This window comes from Protopterus annectens, chromosome 15.part0, assembly GCF_019279795.1.
Source record: "Protopterus annectens isolate FY-2018-M chromosome 15.part0, PAN1.0, whole genome shotgun sequence".
Classification (NCBI taxonomy): Eukaryota; Metazoa; Chordata; order Ceratodontiformes; family Protopteridae; genus Protopterus; species Protopterus annectens.
Genome location: NC_056749.1, coordinates 444,486,348 through 444,509,198, shown reverse-complemented (window position 1 = coordinate 444,509,198; position 22,851 = coordinate 444,486,348).

The window sequence follows — 22,851 nt, the reverse complement described above, 5'->3', positions numbered from 1 at the left end:
ACACACACACACACACACACACACACAGTAAATGGTATTAAGACTTTGGTAGAGTAAAACATTCCATTTCATTGGATGTTTTGCCAAAAGTCTGTTTTTCAGTGAACCTACGTCTCAGAAGAGCAGTACTTCTCAAATGGTGAATCCAGCACCCCTGAGGAGGAATACTCATTTCAAAGGAGGAAAAAGAAATTCTGAAAATTCTATGCACTTAAAAACATTAACTATTTGGTAGCGTCCATAGGTAGACTCAGACTAAGACACGGGATTCCAGTCAGTGCATGAGCACATCTGATGGAACTAATTGTAGGAGAAGTATAATAAGTCCAGTCTAAGTCTGTGTATTAGTGGTAACAGGCATCTATAATGTACAGCAAATGCTCTTATGTATGGAGGAGGCACAGAACGGGGTTTTCATCAGCAAGGGAGGCACAGTGATATATGTGTGGTCTTACTTAATCATTTTTGTGTGTTTTTTGAAAAGTTTGATATGAATAATACTTATTAACCAAATTTGCTGTGATTTTTTTGTTCTTATTCAAATGCATATATTCTTGTAAATATTTTTTAAAACAAAATATACCTATAAATATGTTCAGGTGTCTTTACATTGCCTATTAATTTTTGTAATGTTAAGATAGATCATAACAAACAACTTTCAGCTTAACTTTCACCTAATTCCATGAAGTGATATCCATGGAAAACATGTAGCATACTTCCAAGGATATAATGGTGAGAAAAAACAAATAAATCAAATGTTGCATCTTATGGTATCTCAAAAGGCTTATATATGTGTTTTCTCTCTCCCATAACTTTACTAAAATAAATATAGTACAGAAACAGCCATTCAATGAGCCAGTTTAAATCTGAAAACTGTTCTTTCTGTTTGCAGTAACATGGTCTTTGACAGATAAACATATATTTGGAACCTTCCTTCCTGAAATTGTAACTATGGCCTTAGGAATCTATAATATTTATTGCTCTTCTTGCCTGATTTACCCCTGTACAGGATATCCATATTTTTGGAGGCATGTACCTATTTTCAGGCTTAATTTACCCTTTTCACACAATTTTCTGATTCTTCCTCATCATATGTGATTTGTGAAGCTGTCTAGTACATAGAAAACCATGTTACATGACCAACATATTTGTAGCACTGATAATTTAAAGAAATGTTAGCACACAACTTATATCTCCCTTTTTCTGAAACAAAAATAAATTTCCTTGTGTGGTAGAATTTTGCTATACATTTCATTAAAGTCTTCAAATTTTGCACTCACACACTGATAATATATTTATATATTGTATCATTTTGTCACTTTCTGTTTTTCAAACATGTTTCTCAGTAGTATCCCGCATTTCTACTGGAAGGAGGAAGACTTATGTGCTATATATTATTCCGATTTTATGCTATTAGATGTGCAGAGTTTTGGCCGGAATTAATTATTTTTCAAGAGCCTATGTTCCTGTTTTCAATGACTATAGATTGAAAGGTTAGAAACTCAAAAACTAAGCTAAACCAAAAACAACACCTAAAACTTGAGTGAAGTTGAGTGTTATCATTTGTAACTATAACACAACTTCATCAGAACTGAATGAAAACTTCCCAAACAAAAAGAACTTGGTAAAAGAAAAAAAAAAAAAAAAAAAGAGCAGGCTCTAGGAACACAAAAACACTATTAATGTGAGCGCTTTCGTTAGAGAAAATGCTCCATCTGCTTCAGACAAAACCTAAGACAACAAAAAACACACTTTATATAGTGTTGAAAACACAAATAAATCAATTGGGCCCCATCCCTAATTAAGCCTGCTCGTTTTTTTCTTTTTCTTTCATCAGAACTAAACACAATAAAATCAGTTACAAGTTTAAATGCCCCAGAGCCACAATCACAAGATAAAACATCACTGGCAATACTTAAAAATATAGATTTAATCTACTAGCTTATTTAAAAAAATGAGTATTTAGTCATTTATTTTCTAACCAGCAGCAATTTGAGAAAACATTTTATATTAATATGACCACATAAACCAGGAAAAACATAAGACTTAAAATATAATTGCCATCAAACTTCTTTCACTTCTACTTGGTTGTTATAGTCGCACTCCCTTCTTTCACTTCTGCTTGGATGTTATAATCACAGTCCCTCAGTGAAGAATAACATTGTCTAAAACACTGAACTGAAATTTATTAAAACTATTGCAACTCACACTATGCCTGTATAAGGCATTTTTGCTATCCTTATTTCTCATAGATGTACAGTGTTCCTTTAGACATTCACACAACTTTCCAACAGCTTCCCCATGCAAAAACACAAACAACTGGAGCACTGCACAATATATACTACATATTTTTTTATAACATGTAAAGTAACCACTAATATAGATAGTTTTGTTTATATGAGGTAACATAAAGAAACTCCCAGTGTTAATAAACTTACATCATTTACAGTAAGTACAAGGATGAATAATTTTGTCTTACTTTTTAATAAGATAATTCAATTAACCCTGTTCAGTCATGGCCTTCAGGTTCATTTGTACTTGTTTATGTAAAACTGCATTTTTCTCAAATAATTTTAGAAAGTTCAGACTTATCTAATATTATTTTCAAGTATTATTAATAATGCCTTTAATTTTCTAATTAGGAACTGAAAACATGACTTGTTCTTGTATTTTCTAATAAATTCCTTACTTGAGCTAAACCTTTAGTTAAAATAAGTGGAAAACAACTTTCTCCTCTATCAACCAATATAATATCAATAAATGTAGAACTATAGCGTCTATGTAAAAACAATCTCTTCAGAAATTCAACTTCTTTAAAAACTATATAAGCTGGAAAAGAGCCATGAAGTTCTTACCATCTACCCTTTAGTAACATTTATCTTCATGAAATCTGGGTGTAAACTTTTAGCATGCAGATAATTGTTAATGTAAGTAGGTTTCCAATAGAGACTTCTAGCAAATAACTAATTGGTAACATTCATTGTAACTGTATATCTAAAAAAATAACTGAAGTTCATATGCAGCTGACTATAAAATGTAGAAAATCACTGGTGCTGTTTAAATCATGCACAAACTTTATCACTATAGCTGTGTAACCTTCACAAATGAAAAATAAATTGTCAATATATCCTTAAAAAAATACATACTTACAAAGATGGCGTTTATCTAGAAAAGGGTGAGCAATATGATTGTTGCTGTTGCCATCTGAAACATGATAAAGTCTTCCACAGCAAAGAGTTTAATTATCAATGTGCAGTAAGTTGTCACGTATTTCCTTTCTGCTTAGCACTTACTATTTTATACTTCACCAGCCTTAAACATGACTGTCAGGGCCTAGTACAGTGATTTGTTTATGAAAAGTGTGTCTTCACTCATCATATATCAAGTAGTGAGCTAAAGACATTCTGAACATGTTATTATGGCATCACTGAGATACTGAAATTAACAGTACAGGTTGAATACTTCAAGCATTTCTATTCCAGTATGTCAGTATTCATTTTTTAATGGCCATGTATAAGTAATTGTTTAACCATGGCATTTTATTCAAAGAAAATCATAAGAAGAGAATGATAAACAATTAAGCATTAAATATTAAAAGCATATAAGTCAACACACAAAAGTACTCTTTCAGGTGCATCATTTTCAGTAGACTAATTGTAAATGTTTAACAAACCATTTCTTCCCAGTTTCTTAACCGTGTAATGCTATAATGTCTCAGACTCGGGCCAGAACATAAATGTTGTCATACTCTCAACCTATAATTACCTTAAAAGCTGGAAAGCAGGAATGATAAAGCTCTCTGCTCTTTCTCAAAGAGAAAGATCATAAAAAGACAACATGGTTTTGAAAGAAGGAATTACTAAAAGATAGAAGAAATGTACGAGAATATCTAAATACAGAGTGCAATAGATACTATTTTTATTGGAAAGAGCTTATGGAAGACAAATGAAAACTTCTACATTTTTCTCCCAAAACAGACACTATTTCATATGAGAACTGTTTTTGAAAGATTGTGTGATGCTTTACTTCATCAGAAGAATCTTGAATAAATATATACCACATGCATTGGGGTTGAGAACTTTCTGTGGACTTGCAGCTTCCTTGTAATTATTTTTATCTTAGTTATGCAACTACTATAAATGGCAGGCGAAGAGCGAGAAGATGCAGGCCTTACATGCCAGATGTTATCTTTGTGGATGTGAGTCAAAGTGCAGCAGGTGTAGGGAAAGAGGGCATTTTTGAGCTGATTGTTTAGTCTTGAGACCATACAGAAATGTTAGGGGCCAACAAAAAAGAGCAACTGGAGGAAAATATTCCATCTGGTTTGTAACAGGCTGAGAAGAGCACAGAGAAAATGGTGCATGACATGAGTTGTGAGGGCTGTGTAGGGACCGAATGTCATGAGAGTCAGTACTACATATTCTAGAGTTCTGAGTGAACACTTACAGGGGAGGATCCTGGGAAAATAAATGATTCTGGCGATATAGACAAAGAGAAAGGAAGGAAATTTGTCTATAAGAAAGCAGTTCAGAAAGAGGAAAGGGTTGCATTGGTATAAACACAGAACAGGTAATAGGAAATGAGGTTCCTTTTGCTTAATGCAAATGTAGAATATTAAGGCAAAACTCAGAAAATTTTTGATCGTAACTCACATAAAGAGCAATGTTGTGATATTTTTCTTTAAATTAAATGAAATTTTTTCAGAAGTAGAATAAGTCACATTAAAGAACATGAAAGAAGGAAACTGGTATGTTGTCCTTTAGTTTAGGTGATTGCTCAGTGGTATTAGTTTAGGTAAGGTATGCATTTATTGGCTGCAATCTAAGTGGTGTGATCACAAGAATAGATAATTTTTATGTTCCATCTGGGGTTGGAGAGATGTATAAAATGTCTGAAATAATAATAACTTACGTTAAGAATACAGTTTATGTGTTGGTGATTATAACTGTAGTTCATGAACCAAGACAACAAAGAAAAGCTATTGGCTTTTGTTATATTCAATGGACTGTAGGGATATAGTTTTAGCAGGGCTGGAGGAAAATATTTCCACAGGGCCAGTTAGCCACAGAAATCGATTGTTGCTTTCATTCTCCAACTATTTGGTACTTATGGAAGGGGGTTCTCAACCATGAGACCTTGACTGGAATAATAAGTGGAGAGAAAAGGGAAATAATAGGGTAGAGTGTATTTACAGAGAATTCTGAGGTACTCTTTGATGCATAATATTTGGGTTATTTTCATCATCTCTGGTTTGACCATATAAGACTGAGGGACCTTAATAGAGATTGAGTGGAATGCTGTCTTGTTTGGGCAGTGGAAGTTAAAAGGAAGTAGAGTTATGTGATTTATTAGTTGAAACAGACTTAGTTTTTTAGTCCTATGTCCAGGCTGCAAAGGCAGTATCGGAATTCATTTCTGTACCAGCATTCAGAAATGCCGGTACAGAAATGAATAGCAGAATTGCATTACTGATTGATTGGCATCTGTCGATGGTGCACGCTACCAACTTGCCCCAGAGCAGATACCCCCTTTGGTCCATCCTAGCTGCACTTTTATAGATCTGGCATGTAGATAGGAAGCAGAAAAAATGTTCTGTATTGAGAAAGATAACACTACGGGAAGAGTTTAGAAAATTAATGATTGCCAAGAAAAAAATGGGAAAAGTCAATCCCATGTTACATCAAAAAGTACGTAGATGATTTATTGAATCAGCAAAGATAAGAGGTAGAAGAGACTTACTTAAATCAGGATAGTATGTATAAATGTATGAAGTTGCAGAAGGCAAAAAAGGGATTGTGGAAGTGAGAGAGAAGTTTATGGAAATTCTGTAATGCAAATGGGAGGAACATTGAAACAATATAAATCCCAACACTACATCTGGTTTGGGTAGCTTAGAAAATGATTTTTATGAGAAACTAAATAAACAGACAAAAGAAATTGCAATTATAGTATAAAAATGAATAACTAAGGAGGAAGGATGAAGATACAAGTGCTTTATATGAGGGAGGAACACAATTTTTGAAAATGAAGGGGGATGTTAGGCCCCTGCATAAACAGAGGCATTTTCCTTTCCATAGACTCACAGAATGTACAAGGCAACTGGACTATGTCACTATTTACACCTTGGTAGTACTCATCCTTAGACTTTATTTCCTTTTTCAAGGAGTAATAGGCTAGTCATGTAAGTGATGAATTTACAAATACCCATCCAATTGTCTAATTTCTTCTTAAAGGAAGACAGTGTGTCACATTTTCTGATCTGGAGAAGTTGTTTTGTTCCAAAGAAGGGGTAGTTCTCTCATGGCAAATTTCTCTCTCTCCATTGTGATTTGTTTATTTGCAGAAATAAGTTCATTTCTCTGGTTCTGTTGCTTGCTGGACTGTTTGATTGTGGAGGAATAAGAGGTCTTGAACTGTTGGATCTTTAATGGCTTGGAAGGCAAGACATAGATTGACCCCAAGGAGTGTATAGGACAATGAATACAGGGACAAAGCCTCTGGCCACTCTTGGTAATGCAGGTCCTTCAGGCTTTTAATCATTTTTGTACGGAACCATTGGGGTCTTTACAACTGCTTGAAATGTTTAGTAAGATGCATTCCAAAGGGGGACATTGTATTTGGTGATGGGTCAGATCAGTGCAAAATAGAGGAATAAGGAAATTGGATCTAGAAGCGACATCCATTGCAATCAACTGTGCCACACAGAAGGATTTTGTGACCTAATGATCAAAGACGAGGGAGTTATCTACCTATGTCCCAAGGTCTCTTGGAAAATTTTCATTTTGGAGTGAAGTATGTTGTATACTATAAGCCAGATAGAGGGTTTGTTTGCCAAATGCAATAATATTCCATTTTTGTATCATTTAGTTTTAGCCCATTTTTAAAGCACCAGTTATTTGCATGTTTATGTTTGCTTTATAGTTTCTGTATTTAAGTATAATACCCAGTTTACAATCATTCGCATCTTGTTAAACCAGAGTTCCCTGTATTTGTTGTAGATCAGAGATGTACATTCCAAAGAGCTGAGGTTCCAGCATGGGTCCATGTGGTACTCCACTGGTTACTTCCATGCTCTCTGAGGATGGGCCTGCTACCCTCACAGTGTAGTTTCTGCCTTTCAGCTAATTAGCTGTCCATCTAACTATATAGAGGTCAATAAAACCTTTCTCCTCTACAATCGTAATGGTATTTGGGAAGATATGTGTTCTGAATTGCTGGAAGACTCTGCACTTTAAATGAAGTTACCAAAACTAAAGAGATCCACCCTTCTGCTTAATGTTCTTATGCAGACGTGTCATGAACCAGATGAGTTATATAGTGACATCGTAGGAGAGTTGGCTATGGAGGCGATGTATCCATTGGCACAACCCATCATTCTGCATAATTCAGGTGATATCTATGAACTATGCCTGGATACCCTTCAGACTAACAGTGCTTTGAATGTTACTCTTCCAAGAACTTCTTTGTTGCCTGTATGTATTCAAGGATGTTGTGAGAATTTATATTAATTCATGTAAGGGGATATTGCGCTGTTCAGGGCAATCCAAAGATTTTTGTTCCTGCAGGAACATTTTTCATCTATGTGCAGCTGAAGATAATGTGATACTTGTGCAGTATCTGGTTATGTAGCTTTTATTTGTACTGCAGAGTGTTATAAATGCAAGTCTTTGACAAATGTTTTGATATTATATCTGGATACAAGTGCTGTTATTGATCCTACTGCTGATAGGGAATCTGGCAGTGACTCTGATGAGGGTGTAAACAATTAAAGGGATGAACTACCTCAGGAAGATATCAATTTATGGAATGTAAAAATATCCAATTTCCTAAACATGTTGCTAGTTCTGAAATATTTCCAGAAGAACATAGTGCCTAGACACATTTTTTTCTAAAAGTTGTTAGTTGAGTACAAAGGACAAACATCCGTGTTGGGTAATATTGTTTACTGCTGAATGACTATGTAAATGGCAACATAAGGATAAGATTAAGAAAAAAAAAAACAGCTGATTGTAGGGCAGATATGCATATCATTTCTATCACTGCTAATGGTTTCAGTAATGCTGTTATGAGCTTGTTGTTCCCGGACTTGTCTAAGCAATTTGCTGCTTATTTATTTATTTTCCCCAAGATGTTCATTACGTACCCCCAAGCTAGAAATGTTTTTGATTGAGGGTGGTTGAATTTGGGATATTATCTAATGCTTTGGACCTCTGGAATATTCTAGACTATTTTTTTAACTAAAGATAAATTTGTCATTCTTAAGTATTTCACTGTGAAGCTTCGGAGAGTCTTAAAACCAGACATTTTGTTCGCTGGTAGAGATCTTATTGTCAACAATGTCTGTCTATTCAGAAGAAAATAAGGATGTATTTAATAAAACTAGAGTATCACTGTTGTGAAGTAATGGTGGAGGCAGATGAGTGTCCCATTTTGGTCGTTAGAGGATTTCTGTTCTAACAGCTACCCTGCATCTAAGAGGAAAAAACACCTGGTATTCTGCAGTTGGCAGGACTGAGTGTGATGCTGTATGCAGGTGAGATGTACAGTATATACTGCATTACTGCTGCATTTACGCATGTACCTGACTGTGACATGTCAGCAGACCTTGGAGCTCATTTGCTTATGGTGCCATTGACCTACTTGTTAGGGACGGTACTGTGGAAGATGAGCTGTGCAGTGGTCAGCATCCTGTCATCATCAGACATGAGAGGCATGCTTAAGATCTCTGTGGAGAGAGAATCTACATGTCAGGGTTTTATATAATTTAATGACCCTATTGGGGGAAGTCTTGAATGAAAAAATGCCCCTACTCCTTTGCAGGCATGGCAGAATTTCAGTTTGTTATATTCTTCATACAGATAATGTCATGAGGTAGCAATCACCACCTTTATTGGAAAGGGCATGCCAGGAAATAGAGGGTGATTATGTTCAGGCTAATAGTAAAGGAAGATGCAGAGGTCTCTCCTTTCAATGGCATGTTGTTGCTTGCACTAGCCTACTTGTTGAAGCTGTGTGGAGAAAGTTTACATTGGGTTATAGAGTTTGGCCTGTAAGGAAGTTAAATCTTTTGGATTGGAGGCTTTCCAATTATGAAACACACCTGACAGAGGTGAAAATAGTGGTAAATGTTTGAAATGTTGGGACCCACTAGAGCGAGTGCCAAAATATGGAGACTGACTGGCCAAACAATCAGACTTCCAAGTCTGAGACGCCATTTCTCAGAATGTTCTCTTTCTCCAAGTTATGGTGCTCTTGGAATTGGTATAATAGGTATATATACATTCTGGGGGTTTAAGAGGCTTGCCCCCCCCCCCACATGAGGGGGGTAGGAGGGCTTCCCCCCCTTCAAAAAGAAGTTTTAAGGAGAAGAATGATCTTCCAGATTTGCTTTTCTCCTCCGTTTTAATTTTTGTTTTTTTTGGCATGCCGGTACATTTCAAGTGCTGACATTTCAGAAGAGAGCTGAAAATAGCATTGAAGTTGCTCAGTCTTGATGGAATCCCAGGCACTGATGCCATCCCTTTTCAGTTCCATACCCGTTTACTGGACTTGAAGTTGGAATGGTTAATGTCCTTGCTGAATAAATCATTTTATTATGGCTTTTTTCATTTTGTTTTCAAGGGCAGTGGTGGTTTGTGACCTTTGTATAGATGTGTAGTTATAATGCTGCACTAAGTAATTGGAGCCCCGAGCTATTCTGAATCCTGGATAAAAATTAGTGAGGAATGAGTGGTTGTGTAGCTTCTGTTTTGTAATTTGAGATGTATGTGCAGGCCAGCATCAAAGATGCTATCCAGTTGTTGCTATTTATGAAATGGTGGGCAGTATTGTTCACACTGCTACTGCAAAAACTGCTTAGCTGTTATATTGGTTTGGCCTTTCACAATACCTGAATTTATCTTTTCTGTTCTGAGTAGCTATCATTTGCATCCCTTTAAATGGCATATTTATAAGGGTGCATAGGAGGGATCTGAAGTTAATGGGATTCTTGGATTTTGGGTTTTAATTCACAACAGTGTCCAGCAGGATTGACCATTTACCCCTGTCTTCCCTGCTACTTTATTAAATGCCTTTGTCAGGAAGGAGGCTGGGGACCCTTATTTTAAGTGCTGGTGCCCAGGAAAGTGGATATTGCTAAGTCTATTTCTGACATTTGGAGACATTGGTTATTTAGGGATTACTGGGTTTGATGTTAACTGACAATTCCAAAATCAAGGTTTTAGGGACACTTTTTGGAATATCCCTGTTGTGAAGTCATGGAGATAGTTGTGAGTAAACTAAAGGCCACATTATGCTCTTGGAAAGCTTTTTACATCTTGTTAAAAGGATTCTTATGGGTGCTCTTGCTAGGGTTTATTGCCTTCCTAATTCCATAAATACTGAACATTCACATTTGGGGTTGCAAGTCTTAATCCCATCTATACAGGAAATTTGAACAAATTAGAGGAATAGGTTGCATCAGCATATTTTATTTATTTATACATAGAACAAGTTTTATATATTGTAATTTATTTATATTATTTAATCGTTGTTAACTGTGGAAGAGCAGTGATCCAAATGGACCGTTTTAGATGCAGAGATAAAAGAAATGCTAAAAAGTTAAATCTTGCCAATATATTAGAACAATACAGATGTAAGCGGTCAAAGAGTTATAAAATACAGAACTAAAAGGAACGTAGTAGTGCAACATTTAGAAAGTAAAGTCAGAACGTTAATACAGTATACACAAGCTATTCTTCTTTGTCCATGTTGAGTGCTAGCTTAGTTAAAGACCTATGGTAGAGAAAGAGAGATGGCAGAGTTGTAGAGTAAGGATAGATTGAAAGAAAGAAAAAAAAGCATGAGGGTGTTGCTACAGGCACAAACGGTGGGCAACAGTGGAGAAAAGTAGAGCGTGTGTGTATGTGTATGTGCGTGCGTGTGTGTGTGTGTGTGTGTGTGTGTGTGTGTGTGTGTGTGTGTGTGTGTGTGTGTGTGTGTGCGTGTGTGAGATGTTTTAATGTAAAGTACCTGTTGTGGTTAAAGTTAGAATATTTTGATTGGTTTGAGTTGAGAAAAAAAGGGTTTCTTTACACATGCTTAAGATGACAGAATGACAGGTACTATTCCCATTAATGATTTGCATATCTTTTGCACTTACCTTCTCAGTTCGTTGGGGAACTAATGTTTTGCTAGCTTTGAATGTTAAACTTTAGACACAACTTATATGTTCTTGAAACAAAAATGAGACTAACTTTCTTTCCTTATTTTAGCTTTTTGATCAGGCCATCATTAAATTAAAACATTGTAAAAAAAACGTTCTAAGATGCACCTCAGATCATTTTGAATCCTATGGTTTTCCTGGTTGAATTTCTTTAAATCCTCTAGACTTACTACAGCAGAGTCTTGGCCAGTTAAGGTGTATTAAAAGCATGGGGAGAGTAAAAAGAACAACAATGTAAAAAAAGCATGGAAGAAGTAATCTATATGGATGGTGTGGAGCCAGGCTGATGGAGAACAGGGGAGGGGACTGCAGAACTACGGGGGGGGGGGGTAGTATTCAACAGGGGGGGCCCTTGGTGTCCTTAGTCTAGGGTTCCATTCCATCTAAGGCTGGCCTTGTTGTCTGCAGTCAGACACATGAGGTGCATATATTGTCAGTAAAGAGGCAGTATGCTAATGAAAACGAATTACTGCATCTGTTAGTTGATGTCAAGTAAAGTTCATTGGCCTACTGTTATAGAGCCCTACCCCCATTCCAGGTAGTTCCAACCCTTGCTATCTGTACCCCTACCCTTGGTTTGAAGTCACCAGATGTCACTGGTCACTACTGGAAAAAAATGGATCCACCTGCCTGGTGTAGAAACAGAAACTACAGTCCTGTGATCTCCTCAGCATCAGCTGTAAGTACTCTACCTGATGAGTGTTTAACACCTGATCTCAGTCCAGTGCAGCTCACTCATTTAACAAAATGCCGGATCTCCAAATTTATACAGAATTAAAACAAAATTAAATAAAAGTTTCTCCATAAATCAAAAAGGCATTTTGTAATACTACAACATATGTCAGTTTGCACACTAATCTTTTTTGTTTCATTTTCTAGTCAGAATCGAATTTGAGCAGTAAATCCGCACAAAGTCCTTTTGTTTCAGAGATGAAAGTGTTATGCCCTGATGTTCATCATAAATACAACGCTAAATGTTTAAAACAAAAACATAAACAGCAATAATGATAATCAATGAAAGGCAATGAACCACATACCAAGTAAGGGTTTAGCTGCCTCTGACATGCATTCATAGATAATATCCATCTGCATCATCTGTCATGCATGTTCAAGAACAAGCGTGGGAAACTGAATGGTCCAACAAGAGTGAAAAGCACAGGCTCTTTCCTGGGGTGTGGCGATGGATAATATTTTACAGGGACCAGTGGTTAACCTACGTGTGTGTGTGTGTGTGTGTGTGTGTGTGTGTGTGTGTGTGTGTGTGAGATAGAGAGAGAAAGAGGATAGCACCAGCAAGTGGACAAATTTCTATATGTATGTTACATAACTAATAAAAGGGGATTATGAAGATACGAGCAGAAAACAGCCATGACTACTGTCTCGCCCAAAACATAAATAGAGGTCATATGGAAGGAAACTTGGATCTAGAATTAGCAAAATGAAAAGATAATTAATGTCTGATACAGTGACTTGTATAGCCAGTGACATTTCTGTTTTTTTTCTTTGGCAGTTAATGAAAACAAATTGACAGGCATATTCTTAAGTAACAAAAAACATATTTACAGAATGCAGACACTAAACATGGCATGCAGTCACCGCAGCCCTCTTTCTCTACCTGTTTCGCTTTTTTTACATGTATTTTGTCCAGATATGCTAAAGTTCAAAAACAGGTCAGTGAATGCACTAGTTTACATCAGTAAATATGTGCCATATTGTATCACACAGTAACAAAAATGGAGCAACTGCTCAATGTTTTCTGTGTTCCCAAATGTCATACAACTGTTGCATGTTCACAGCAAAGATAGTTGCTGCACATTACCACATCCCATCATACTAAATTAGTCCCCTAGGGGTGTCAAGTTGTTTCATTAGAAATGTTTACATTTCATCTCTGAGAAGTAAAATCGCATTTGGATTATTGTCTGAAGTGAAGGCTGTAACATCATTCAGTCCATTAAAGATCTATGGCAGCAGTGAGACATGTGATTTTCTTAATGCTTTTGTAGTAGTTTTTGAAGCACTGAGGTTACATTTTAGACCATTTATGATGTTTCTTAAACACGAACCAGTAAAGTATGTAGCTGATCACTGTAGTGATGCACTTTTTCAAAGACAAATTAAATTCTACAGAAAGGCCACCACAGTTGATTCAACATCAGTGCACTTACACTTTCAGTCATTAGAACATTTTTTGGGCAGCACACACACTGCGATTATGGTGGCCTTTTCAGGAAGGGTGGCTCTTGACTGTGAAATGCATTTGCAAACATACATCAAGAACAAAGTCAGACAGTTTTGTAAAATTTAGTATTTACAGTACATACAATTTAAAGACCTTGCATTCGTTGACATCATTTCCAGGCAAAGTTCTGTTTACCAGATTCAGTACTGGAAATTATTTGTTTTGCCAAAAATCAGACAAGAAATAAGTCACAATACTAAGACTTGTACACATTTCAACATTTGCATTCTAATCCCTAAGCTACTCTGCCTGAATGCAGTGCTGCAGTACATTCTGGCAAATTATGACCCTTGATACAAAGCTGAATGTCTGGGACAAGAATTGAGATGCAGTGTTTAACATACTGCTGTGTACAGCTGGAGGTAACAAGTTCAGATTTTATGGTAGGTACTGCAGATGTACTAAGCATTATAACTGACTCACAATGGCACTTCAACTAGTCACTTGCCCCGCTGTGCTTCATTTCAAACTACAGTAGGAAACCTGACTAAAGCAGAAACACACACCCCCTAAAAAGATATATTGCTATTAAAGTAACTGTTTGTTATTTAATGTGTAACTTAGAATAAGAAGAAAACAAATGTAGTTATGTTGCATGGAGTTGATGTGACTAATAATAATAATACAAGAAAGACACTGTAAATATATTCCGACATTTACCTCTCAAGTGTCACAGATTATGAAGAATGTTACCATATTAGCTCTCAAAAAATCAGAAGACAGTGATTTTATGCATAGTGCAATGATATTTGAGAGCATAAATTCATAATAATGTTTCATGCACTGTAGCCTACAAACACTGAAAACACGTATGGTTTTAGTTCTTTTTTACTGTCACACACTTTGTATACTTGACACACAGCATGTCACACACTTTGGTAAAAAAATGTTGTGAATTAAGGCCCCATCATCACCGTTTGATCTAAGCTTGAAAGATATACCCCATTCTGCAGTGCAGAATAAACAGACCTGAAGCTGATTTTCAGGGAAGTGTACATTTTAGCTATGGAGAGCTTCTGCTCTCTAGTGGTGAATGTGAAGAAGTGCTAAGGAAGCTAACTATTCAAGCTGTGGTGCTTCATATCATTTCTGTGGCATAACACACACACACACACACACACACACACACACACACACACACACACACACACACACACAAATACTTATGTCATTCTAAGCATGTTTTTATCATATATCATGCATTTTGGCTATTCATAAGCATATGGTTGAAACCATTTCATATTTATTTCTAATAAAGCATGTCCTTACACAATTCAATCTATTTGGAAAGCATTTAATAAAACATGCAGGTGCTATCATTTTGGAAAAAAATCTGAATAGTGTATAAAATACACAGTTATCTAAGAACTTACCATAGCAGTAGATTCCCTACTTATCACTATTGCCTGAATAGTGTATAAAAGATACAGTTGTGTAAGAACTTACTATAGCGGTAGATGCCCTACTTATCACTGTTTTTGTATGCCAAACTGTTGGGTTATCTCGCCAAATAACCTGGAGTTCTGGCAGGGGTATCAAAGCCACACATCCGAAGTACGACACAAGTCCATGGGCATAAAGTTACATAATCCTCAGACTATCTCAAAGCCAGGAGAACTGGTCACATCTGAGGAAAGGCAATATAACAGATAAAAGGTCAGATAAGAGTAGGGAAGATAGAGAATGCTTTCTTCTTGGTCAGAGAGAAAACAGGGAGCAACTGGCAGGAAAAAAAGAGAGGAAGGTATGGTGGGAAGGAATACTGCAAAAATGATCAGTAGGACATCTACTGTTATGGTAAGTTCTTACACAACCATACTATGTCCTTCCTTATATCACTGATGCAGTATTTCAAACTATTGGGCAATTCCCAAAGCTTAATATTTAGTAAGCTTGAATGGATCAAGCATAGGAGAACTGTAGACTGATCCACAGAGAAAAGATCTGGCAAAAGAGGCTCTGGATCTTGAGAAGACATCTACCTTATAATGTTTAGAGAAAGTGTGCACCAAAGATGAAGCAGCTGCTTCTAGACTAGCTCTGGAATCAATTCCATTGTAAAAGGCTACAGAGGAGGCAACCACTCTTTTGGAATGGGCTTTAACTGGAGAGGTTAAGGATTTACCATGATGGATGTAACCAAAGGAAATGGATTTAGAAATCCAGTTAGCAATAGTTTGCTTATAAACTGGGTGGCCCTACCTGGCCTCCTGTAAAGAAACAAACAGCTGGTCATTTTTTTTGTTTTTGATGCCTTTGGTCTTATCAAACTAAAATCTGAGCTGCCTGTAATCACCCTAAGAATGAATGATTCATTCACCTTTGTATTGAGGGTTAGAGAAGAAGGTGAGAAGACTAATAGCCTGGTTGAGGGACAATTCATTGGACATTTTAGGCATAAAAAGAGGCATTGAACTTCAGAGAAGCTCTGCCCTTATAAAAAATAAGAAAGGAAGGGGAAGCCATAAGGGCTTCAAAACTCAGAAACTCTTTTACCAGAAGTAAGGGCCATTAGAATAATGGTTTTCCATGTACAGAAGTTTAGAGAAGTGGAAGCCACTGGTTCAAAAGATGGCTGAGTAAGTTTTTCCCAAGCAAAGGTTTGTCCCATGAAGGAGGAATAGCTTTCCTAAGTGGGTTTGAGTGAAGGACATGCTTGACTAACTGCTTTACCTCAAGCCTAGAAAGCAGTGGATTCTCTATAGTCAAACATGCAGAAATGGCAGATAAGTGTGCCTTAATAGCAGAGTTATGTAGACCAGCTCTGAATATCTCAGATAAGTAAAAACAATAGTTAGAATCCCTGTTTGGGTAGGATTCTGCTTGTTAGCATGACACCAGGCAGAAAATCTTTTCCATTTGGAGATATACATGTGTATGTGTGTGTGTGTGTGTGTGTGTGTGTGTGTGTGTGTGTGTGTGTGTGTGTGTGTATATATATATATATATATATATATATATATATATATATATATGGGTACATTTCAATCGACCGACAAGTCGGAAGACCGACATTCACTCCACCGACACATTAAAACATCGACAGCGCAAACACGGACATTTCACAGGTAAGACTTTTAAATTCGCTAATCATGCCTACCACACATGCATAACACTGCCACACTTCCTAAACCATGGTAGGCTTGATTAGCGAATTTAAAAGTCTTACCTGTGAAATGTCCGTGTTTGTGCTGTCGATGTTTTAATGTGTCGGTGGAGTGAATGTCGGTCTTCCGACTTGTCGGTCGATTGAAATGTACCCATATATATATATATATATATATATATATATATATATATAATTCATGTGTGTGTGTGTGTGTGTATTACTTTCCAGTGGTAGGTTTTCTTGCCTCCTGAAGAACCTGTAGCACATCCTCAGAAAATGGGTGTCAGAAAAGGATCAGAATCATCAGCACTGCCACACTGAGTTGGGATGAGGTAAAGAGTCCTTGTTTTGTACAAGCAAGTCCATTGTGTAGGATATCTTGTGGTGATGTCCCCTGACTAGATGACAGAGAAGAGGGAACCAATGTTGCCTGGGCCAAAAGTGAGTCACCAGCAAGATTTTTGGCTTGTCCCCCCTAGATCTTTAACAAGACCTTTGGGATTAGAGGCAGGGCGAAGGACTAAAGAAACCTCCCTTCCCAAGGAAAGGACATGGCATCCATCCTCCAGGCCTGTAGACAAGGAGTCCTGCAGCAAAACAGCTGGAGCTGATGGTTATTATTGGAGGAAAATAAGTCTATCTGAGAAATACTCCATTTGTGGACTATGTCTAGGAAGACCTCCTAGTTCAACATCCATCAGTGATGATCTTTGCTGGATCTACTTAAAAAAATGTCCCAAGACATTCCTTGGAGAGACAGGTTTGCTTTCATGGCCTGCTTCCAACGTAGAAGAGCCAGGCTGCATGGGTGGTTAGATATCGTTGTCCCATCTGCTTGTTTATATACCACATGCCTTTTGTGACGTCTGTGAAGATCCTCAGGAGACACAGATTTCATAAAAGGGTGAAGATTTGAAGGGCTTAAATTAGTGCACTCATTTCATTCACATTGATATGTTCTGCCCTTTGATTCTGGCCTTTCAGGGAACCTGTTCATGTACCCCCCCCCCCTCGCAGGGTTATGTCTGAAGCACCTGTCCACAGGTCGTGTGAAAGAGCTGCTGGTTTGAAAGAAAGGTCTGGGTTGAGCTTTACCCAAGATATCCACCACTGAAATTTTATCTTCAGAAAGTAAAGAAGTGGGATCTGAGAGAAAAGAGGATAATAATGCTGAGACCAGAGAGATTTTAAGTATCACTGAATCTTTTGCATTGTAGTCTTGTAAAAGGAACCATGGGAATGTATGCTGCCATGAACCCCACAGCCCTGAGAACTTCCCTTGCAGGAGAGGAATGAAGCTTGCAAAAGGGATTGAAAATAGATGCAGGGGGTCTAGACACTCCCATGTGGTAGGAATGCCAGACTGAGGCACATGCTTAACCTGCAGCTGAGAAAGACTATTTCTTGGATAGTTCTTGGATAGGACTCAATACCAACTTTTTTTAAAGTTTATTGTGATTCCCCCAGACTCTGTAGAAGAGAAATAATATAGCTGAGACACTAACAGAATATTCTGAGAAGATGCCTGCATCAGCAGTAAATTGATATAGGTTCATAGTTCATAGGTAAGTGCTAGGCTATTGGCCCTGGGGCCTATACAAGCCTAGCCAAAAAGGTACCCCGGCTTTTGCCACCTAAGAATATTATTTTCCTGTGCCTCTGTTGAGCACAGCACAGAGGCGATCCACAGGGTGAATTTCCTATTTCCCATCCAATCATCAAGATTTTTCTTGAAGAGTGCTAATGAGCAGCTTTGTTTGATATAGATAGGTAGTTTGTTTCAGAGTATGGGAAGTCTCTGGGACAGGAATCTATCCCTCCAGCATGTTCTGTTTATTGTGGTGACAAGGTTTAAGTCCCTAGAGCGTGTAGCTCAGAGGGACTGGGATTTCTTTAAGTGGAGCATGTCCAACAGCTCTCAGTTTGACATAGCTTTGTATGTTAGGCAGAGATCGCCTTTGAGTTGGTGCTCTATAATGGGTTGGGTTTAATGAGTGACGAGTCGAGGGGAAAAATTACCTCTTTTTTCCTGGATGAGAAACCTTTTGTGATGAGGTGTGCCACATAGAAGGATTTCCAGACTACTGTGGTGATGTGATTATCAAAGGAAAGACTACTGTCCACCTGTGTCCCAAGGTCTCATCACACTTTCAGTGTTAAGTAGACTGCCACCTATGTGGTAGCTCATGGGTACAGAGTTTTTACCAAAGGGGATGACAATGCACTTTTTGGCACTGAGTTTGAGGCCATGGCTTTGACACCAGGCATCTGTCTCAGTGAGGCACTTTTGTAGGATCTCCACATCATTAGGAGTTTCAATTATGGCTCCTACTTTGCAGTCATCTGCAAAATGTGTTAGTAAAAGACCTTCTGTGTTAGCCTGTACTTCAGAAAAGTAGATACCAAACAGGAGAGGACCCAGGACTGAACTCCGTGGTACTCCACTTATCACTGGTTTGAAGCTGGATTTGGAGTCTGCTACTTTCACAGTGTGGGTTCTGTCAGTGAGCCAGTTGGCAACCTATCTTGTGACATAGGGATTTATACCTAGTTTAGTGAGTTTATCTATAATTCCAGAGTGGGTGATGGTGTCAAAAGCCTTGTCAAGATCTAGATAGGCTGTGTGAACCATCTTACCCTCGTCTATGGCTTTGGTGACTGCTTCAAAGAAGTTTATCAGGTTTAGGAGACATGATCTGCCTTTTACAAAGCTGAACTGGGTGGGGTCCAGAGTTTGGAGATTTTCAATGTCTTTGTTTATAAGTTCCATGATGCTATGTTACATGGCCTTGCCGACCAGGCTCGTTAGACTAATGGGGTGGTAGTTCCCGGGGTCCATGGCATCTCCCCCTTTGTGGAGTGGGATAACCATCGCTCTGTACCATTCTGTGGGCACAAAGCCTGAGTTGAGGCTATGATTGAACATGGTGCTTAAGTGGTGTGCCAGTTCATTATGTAGTTCATGTAGAATGCAGCCTGGGATGTTGTCAGGTCCCATGGATGCTGTGTTCTTGGCTTTGGAGAGTATGGTTTTTACCTGTGCAGCCGTGATTACAGGAACTTTGCATTCTTCCGGTATAGAGATGGGCCCTAAAGGGGTGAGAGGGGGGGTAAAGTTATCACCGAATCCATCTCACAGGATGTTGGCAATATCAGTTGGTTATGTATATTTAGTGCCATCGTGCTGTAACTCAGAACAGATCTGAGTGATGCCATTGAGATTCTTGACATAGCTATAGAATGCTTTGCGGTTGTCTTTAGAATCAGTGGCGATTTTGTTTTTGTAACTAGCTTTGGAGGATTTTATGAGGGATCTTAGCTTCTTACTGAGGCTGACCAGGGAGTTGCTCCAATCATGGGATTTTACTCTTTTCTGCAGCAGTTTCTTTTTTCTGTTGCAGGGTTTGTTTATGGCAGGGAGCCACCAGATTGGCTTCCTTTTTTTGGAGGCTAGCATCTTGGTTCTGTTAGGGACAGCACGATCCATGCACTCTAAGTGCTTATAAAGTGCATTTGTGTTGGATTCAGCAATCATACCTCTATGGTTTGTATGCATGGGTGTTGTGAAGTTTGCCACTTCTGTCTTACGATGCATGAAGTTGGCTTTGGAGAAATTTTTTATGGTGGTTTCCCTAATTGGGGGTGCGGGCAGGATGTGAATGCCTAGGGTGATTAGCTTGTGGTTAGATCTGACCAATGAGGAATTAACCTCTGGTGTGGAACACCAGTCACCCATGTTGGTAATGACCAGGTCTAGAATATTGCTGCCCTGGTGGGGGTGTGGATAAGTTGATCCGAGGCTTTCGAATTGATGAATTCCTGAAAATGTTGAGCAAAGAGTTGGTACATGAGTAGTTTTCCCAGTTAATGGTGGGGTAGTTGAAATCGCCCATTATTAGGGTGTTGGGTTGTACCCTAATATTTTCCAGTGTATCAAGAAATGAGGAGTGGGAATCCTGGGGCAGGGTGGGGGATCTATAGCTAGTTACAATTTGGATTGCAGTCTTGCCCAGAGTTAGTTGCACTTGGATAATCTCATATGCATTATGCTGAGCAACTAGCCTGTAGGTGTGGATATCCTTAATGAATATGGACACGCCCCCGCCTTTAATGTTTCTGTACAGGTTAGGTGGCTGAAAGTTTTGGTATGAATTATAGACTGGTAATGCAGGGGTGCTCTCTGGAGCCTTGAACTAGGTCTCTGTCACTGCAAAGATGTCAATGTTCTCCATTTTAAGGAGTGCCTTGAGTGAATGCATTTTGAGGTTTAGACTTCTAGCATTGAGTAGCATTGCCCTCAGATTTTGCTTGCTTGTCCCAGTTACGGTGGTGAATGTATCATTTGAACCATGCCTAAAAAAGGCACTATAGGGGTGGCAAGAGCCTTATCCAGTATCCAGAATCCCAAGGGTGACAGGTGCAGGCCATCTCTGGCAAAGCATCTTGGTTTGTCAATCATGTCATCCCAGGTAGACAGATACTGGATCCCCTTAGAATGACACCAGAAGCTTAGCCAATTGTTTAAAGTCAATAATTTTGTGGTATCATTCTGGATGATAGTAGGATGCTACTCAGGGCTAGGGTCATACCTGCCTGTGCTACAAGATCGAAGATCTCCTCCATGTCTCTTTTCATGTAGTCCAGGAAGGTACGTCTCACGTCATTCACACCAACATGGACAATGACAGAGTCATATTTGTACTTGTTGTGGAGTGACCTGAGTGCATGCATTATGTGGCAGATCCTGGCACCCAACAGGCAGCTGACAATAGCTTTCTCCTTGTTTAGCCTGGTGAGTGGAACATCAGTGTGCCTGACTATAGAGTCACCTATGACTAGAGTGTCGGGCACATTGTTAAACCTTATGGGTTGTGGTAGAGTGGCTCACTGAGTGGCTCACTGAGTTTGTGGGCTATGTGTCATTTGGGTTGTGCTGGGGGGTGGAGGTTGCTTGCGTTTCTACTTTGGAGGTCTCTGTTGCTTGAGCAGACTTTTATTGAGAGTTTCCGTGAATGTAGGTGTGTGTTTTGTGTTGCTATGTGGGTGTTTTGGTGGTGTAGGTTTTGAGAGACTATGTGATGAGTGTGGTGTGGTGCAAGTGTTTACCTTCTCCTCTTGACTATCTAGTCTAGTCTTGGGTGAAGACAGCTTTGCTTCCAGTTTGGCTATATAAGTGCATCTCTCACAGGTTGTAGTGTTGGGTGGTAGGAGGAGAGGGTTCTCTGTGTACATGAGGCAATTGCAGCATTGCCCCAAGATGCCTAGATTCATCAGGTAGACAGGAGAAAACACCAGGAGCTGACCCTTAGACATGCCTGGATAGGTGCTTATTTATTAAGTACTAAAAACAGTTTTCCTGTAGACAAGTGAGGAAAGTTGAGTGCTGTAGTACTGTGTAGCTTATTTAGTGCTTACAACGAGTTCTGAACAAGTGCTGAGCTCAAAGAAACAGATTTGAGTGTTAAACTAAAAAACTGGATAGTTCTAAGGGAAAATTGGAAGAGCAGACTTTATGGTGCTGGGAATACTTTAACCCTAGCTAAGTGGCGATGCATAAAATGTATTTTTTTTTAAATATAACAGTAGCAAATGAGCAAACTGATTTAAACAAATTAACCAATAAAAAGCTAAGAACTGAGCCCTGTTCCAGCAGTCTTCAATCAGACAAGTTCTAATTGCACACTCCTGCCACTAGGGTGCAGGGGAACCTTCTTTAAAAAAGATGGTCTGGATTAGCACTCAAGTTAAACAAACAAAACTAGATTCAGCAGGTCTGAATTTAGTCTATGCTACACCAAACAAGGAGTACCAATTTCAGAAAGAAAAAGTTCAAATAAGCAGGCACAATAAGCCTTTAACCAGAAACTCACAAGTGCAGAATCTATACTATCCTCCCACAAGAGTGCAAACTACAGCTTCTTAATGTAAAATAACTGGCCCAAAGCCCAAGTGCTTAAACCAGAACGAATACACTTTTAGAATAACAGACATTGTGCCTTCAATCAGCAACTCCCAACTTAGAAGGATGTAAGTTGCCTGCCCTGTCACAACAGTGCAGACCACAAACCTTCTTAATGTAAAACAACTGGTCTGAAGCCCAAGTGCTTCAACCAAAGGCTTAGAACAACAGTTACAATTTAATCAGGCTACTAACAAGCAGTAATAAATTCAGCAGAATAAATGCAATAAAGTAGGAAGAAACACAAAAACAGTAAAAAAAGATGAATGAAGTGCAATTTTTTATATAACAATAGAAAATGAGCAAACTTGATTTAAACAAATTACCCAATTAACCAG